We start from the raw sequence: 5,726 nt of genomic DNA, 5'->3' as shown, positions 1-5,726 counted from the left end.
TTTGCCCCTCCGCCATTAGTATCACTTATAGAAATGCCCTTTTGCGCCCTTATCGTCTGGTCAAAGGACTTTGACCACCCAGAAAAAAATAGCAAAAAAAATCAAAAAAATCTGAAATTTTGTGGGATCGAAAATAGTCATGTCCGCAAGGCGCGTGCAAATTTGTGTGCCGTTCGGACACCCTGAGAGCTCGTGGCAAAGGAAATCATAAATTTTGTACGCATGTGAACAGTAAATTTGAAAAAATAGAAAAAAATCCAAAAAATATGAATTTTTGGGGAACTGAAGATACTTAGGTGCACAAGATGTGTGCACATTTTTGTTGTGTTTGGACATCGTATGAGCCCGTACGAGCTCGTAGGAGCTAAACTTTATTTTTTTCTCCGCGAGCTCCTACGATGTCCAAACACAACAAAAATGTGCACACATCTTGTGCACCTAAGTATCTTCAGTTCCCCAAAATTTCATATTTTTTTGATTTTTTTTCTATTTTTTCGAATTTACTGTTCACATGCGTACAAAAATTATGATTTCCTTTGCCACGAGCTCTCAGGGTGTCCGAACGGCACACAAATTTGCACGCGCCTTGTGGACATGACTATCTTCGATCCCACAAAATTTCAGATTTTTTTGATTTTTTTTGCTATTTTTTCTGGGTGGTCAAAGTCCTTTGACCAGACGGTAACGGCGCAAAAGGGCATTTCTATAAGTGACACTAACGACGGAAGGGCAAAATTGAGCATACCTAAAAATTAGGGGCAAAATTGAGTAGTGGGTTCGAGTTAAGGGCATAGATGTAAATGTCCCAATTTGAATTTGTTTCTCTATTTCAATAAGAATCTACAATCATGATTGTTGCCAACTTCAACCATCATAGTTTCCTTGCTATCCGCCAGATGTAAATTGGGCAGCCTATAATGCAAGATGGCAGGCACACCATCATCAACAACTCTGTTTTTTATAAGAGTAGAGATAAAATATATTAAATGTAGTATAACATGTTCATAACTACACCATGTGTATCACCGTTATATATATTCACACATGTGTCGGTTTGAAACACTATGATAAATTCTTCAAATATCCGAATTCACTTTTTATAATGAAGTATATATGATCTCTATTCGTCTTTTACAACCACACAACCCTCTTATCTTTGTAGCTAGCGCTAACTTTCTCCTGTGCATGCACACGCCCGCATCCCTCTCACCATCCCTCAGCATTCTCTAGCTCCATCGCGCAAATTCATCTTTTCACTTTAGGTCGTTCACCCACGGTGTGTGTAGGCCCCCCAGCTCCTTCTTTACGGCACACATCGATCGATATGCCTCTCTAGCCAGGTGTGCCTAGCACAAACACAAGCTTCCCCTCTTCTCTTGTCATCATCCATGCCTCACTCCCACCACTCTTTTCATCGTTCTCGTACTCGCACACTCCTCCCCCCTCGATATAGTATGCCTCTCATACCACCTCCTACATGCATCCTGCTCTCTCTATCCTTCTCCTTGTTCCTCATTTGCTTCTAACACACACATGCATGTATACCGATCGATCTCCCAACATATACCTAGATCGACTTTAACTACCCCCCCCCCATTGAACGACGTACCTCACAAGTTATGTCTCCCCTTTCTCTAACAAAGGGCGATTGATCTTCCTATGTAGTTACGTCTGCTTACCACAGCCACATCGTCCTCCCTCATCATTCGTGCATGCCTCCTGACCCATCTCTCACATGCACGTGCACAGGCAACAAGCAGCCATCTCCTCTCTTATTGATATTGCGGGCGTGCCCTCCGTTTGTCTAGCAAGCCTATCCCACCATTTGTTAGAAGCAACTCCACTACCACCCCCTCCAACACTCTAGCTCTGTCTCTCTCCCAACCTTATTCCTCTCCTGCACATATGCATGGATGCCGATCAATCTCCCTTAATACATGAGGCAGATCGATCTCCTTAATACATGAGGTAGGCCTCTCTCCTCCTCCACACATATACCAGCCATTGTACCTCTATAGTTAATTGGGCCTCCCTCTTCCCCCACCACACACCGATAGTCGAGCGCTGCAGGTAGGTATCCATGCCACAGAGACAAACTGCACATGCCCCATCTCACGTTCCAGTAGGCCATCCACTCTATATCTTTGACGTGGGCACACACAAATTCGATGGCACTCTTTATCGATCGCGCGCGCACACACACGCATCATCCCTCTCTTAGATTCTATGGACACCTCAGGATGCATTTGTATGAGTAGTTTATCTTGTGAGAGAAAAGGTTGAATGAGGGAAGGCCTTATTTGTGAATGTGGAGAGACGTGTGGGTATATTTTTGCAAAATTGCCATAGTTTCTTTCCTATCCGTTAGATATAAATCCGACGGCCTATATTGTAGGATGGCACGCACACCATCATCACCAACTTTGTTTTCTACTCCCTCCGTCCGAAAATACTTGTCATCTAAATGGATAAAAAGAGATGTATCTAAAACTAAAATAAGTATAGATACATTTCCTTTTATCCATTTTGATGACAAGTATTTCTGGACGGATGGAGTATTTATCTTTTTAGAGATTTCAATAAGTGACTATGACCGGACCTTACCAACATACTCAAAAAAGTAGTCCATAATTTTGATGTTACCCTCTTTTCTTGGCGGTGCAATGCCATTTGGATACCTCATAAATAAATAAAGTACTACATGATACTAATATATGATACATGGTGCAGGAGTACTAAGTATTATTAATATAGTTTTGCTAGAACTCATCTAGATGAGATATAATTTGGTCTCATTCATATTGTATAGCCATTGGATGTGATGCTATATAAGATGCGTGTGTGCTGACATGGGTTGTATTTGTTCTTGTGCAACGAACTGACCACTGCATGTCATGTTTGATAGTCTCAAGTCATTAAAAGCATACAAGCCCCACATCTCTTCTTGGTTGATTCCTCTACTTATGTCAAGAAATAAGAAACAACGTGAGAGTTAATGCACCACGCCTATGTGTTTACTATTTGGTTTTTGTAAGATGACTTAATACTCACCTAGACGGAGGGAGTATTCGATTTGACAGCGGACGGCGCAGTTCCCGATATGGCTTTAATGCAGACGAGGGAGGGAGTAGCGGTTCCCGATATGTTGAATAGCCAATGCATCCACCTTCAATTAATGCATGAGGGAAGTAATGGGAGGAGGTCCGGGAAAATAGGCTGCATGATGTGAATGCAACGCAGTTTGCCCTCATTGCCCTCATATAAAGGCGCCCCTCCATTCCAATGCATCTACCACATCGTACGCACCTAAGCATTTGCCTAAGCACCTACACTAAGCGCAAAAGAGCTCACTCCAGACCCATGGTGGCGATGCTCGTGAGCGGCCAGCGGCTGCGCCAGATGGTCCACGACACTGGCCTGCGGCATGGCGCCGAGGATCGTCTCCAGACGGTGTTGGAGACCGGCTGGTGGATGGCCGCCTTCGACACCAACTACGACTCTCAATTGGACCAGATGATCGTTGCCACCAGCAACAAGTTCACCGTCCTCAAGAAGCTCGCGGACGACATCGCCGTACTCCTCCAGCCCGCGCACCCGGGCTCCTCATTGCCTGCCACCCTAATCGGCCTCCATGGCCGGAGCCTCTTTCAAGCATTGGTGGCCCTACGACTGCCCGCTGACGCCAAGAAGAATGTCCACCTGGAGGTCACGCTCGCCGCGAGGTGCCTCGCCTTGCAAGAATTCGTCGACCTACACATCCACATGTACGAGGAAATCGTGTACATAGGTATCTACAAGGCCAGTGAGAACGCTATGACGTTGGCCTTCCTCAGCCGGCTGGAAGCCTTGGATGCCTTTGCTGAGAAGAACCTCGACCTCGCCACAAAAGCCGCCGCTCCTTAGCCGCCGGTCGGTGGCCCGGCGCACTAAGTTGAGGAGGAGGAGGTCGTACGTTCGTGGATCCATCTTTCTTCTTGCCTTCTGTAACCACCACTGTGATCGCATCATCGTGGCCTTAATTCTTATTATGCTGTTGCATTCTCGTTCCAGTCAATACCGACATGTGCGATCCCTTTGCTTAATTATATGCATTACTGTAACTAGTACTCCATCCGTTAATTTATAAGTTTTGCTTACCTTTTCCATCAACATCGTGCAACACGCGGGCATCTTGCTAGAAACACTAGAATATGTCTATATAATCCGTATGTGATAGTCCATTTGAAATCTCAAAAAAGACAAATATTTAGGTACGGAGGAGTAATATATTAGGAGTATATCAAAACAATAGTGATTTCTTTCAAGTTTGTGAACAAATACTACTATTCTACTACGTTGGATCCGTCGCAACGCTCAGGCACATTGCTGGTAAAAGGAAAAGGCCTGCCGTGTTCCCGTCGCACCCCCACACGCCCGGGAATCGGGAGTACAACATGGCCCATCCGGAACGACACATAGCTTAGGGAAGGCGTGTTGCCTAGCATTTTCACTTTCATGTGGGACCGCCGTTGAGCAAACCGACACCCCACCCCCCGCCGGGTTGGAAAACAGAAACGAGGGGAAGATCTAGTTGTAGCACGGAAGCCAAGAAATTTGGTGTCAGACGGGGCTCGTTGATAGAGTAGGAGCATTCCGTACTAGTACTACTCCTACTAGTACCAAGTTTGTACTCCTAATACTATATTACTAGTACTACCACTATAGAACTAGTAGGTACATGCACGGCACAACATCGTAGGAACAAAAAACGGGAAGATCTTGTTTTGGGTGATTTATCTTTTTTCAATCAACGTAGTATGAATAATATGATGTGGGAGCACCCATGAAGCTTATGTGGCTTGGTTGCATGGCTACGGATGGTTGGAGAAAAATAAATAGATAATGTGTTTAGAGTGCACTCCACTAAATAGATATATATACTTTGGATCCATTGCAACAGACCGACACATCTATATGTATACCCCCTATATAGTGTGTGAAAAACTTTGAAAGTTGGTCGTTGGGTGAAGCCAATCCGACGGTACAAAGTTGGCAAATCTGAGCACTACTGGCCGTTGGATATCATCCACCAGATTCTGCCACATGTATAATCTAGAAGACTCCATGGTTGAACTTAATTCATGACTAAGGGCCTCTTTGATTCATAGGATTGCAGAAACACAAGAATAGGAAAAAAGTAGGATTGGAATGGCATGTTCATTGGATCCCTATAGGATTTTAGTTTGTTTGATTGTGTCACATGAAAAACAAAGGATTTCTTTCAAGAGGTTGGAGTGCATGTTAGAATTCCTATGAAACGTAGTACAAATGAATCCTTAGGAAAATATTCTACATGATTCAATCCTACGAATCAAACGACCAACATAGGAAAAATTCGTAAGGATTCTAATCCTTCAAAGATCCTACGAAAATCCTTTGAATCAAACAGACCCTAACTTTGCCACAACTAAGCTTAGCAAAGTTATTAGTTCTTCAAAACGAGAGAAACAAGTTGGCAAGCCTAAGGGAATCTTGCCACATTTTTTGTGTGTATGTCATGTGGGGCCTTAGTGTGGCTTGCCTAAGGTGTGGCTTGAACCAAACACTCACCTAAGTTAATCAAACTTGCCTAACCTTACATTCCACCAGATTTTGCCACATGTTAGAATCCAGAAAGCTCCATGTGTAGAAGCATAATGCACAAACCACCAGAATCTCATGCGTGCAATGCACGTGTACCTTACTAG

This window comes from Triticum dicoccoides, chromosome 1A, assembly GCF_002162155.2.
Source record: "Triticum dicoccoides isolate Atlit2015 ecotype Zavitan chromosome 1A, WEW_v2.0, whole genome shotgun sequence".
Taxonomy (NCBI): domain Eukaryota; kingdom Viridiplantae; phylum Streptophyta; class Magnoliopsida; order Poales; family Poaceae; genus Triticum; species Triticum dicoccoides.
Note: the sequence above shows the minus strand (reverse complement) of the source record.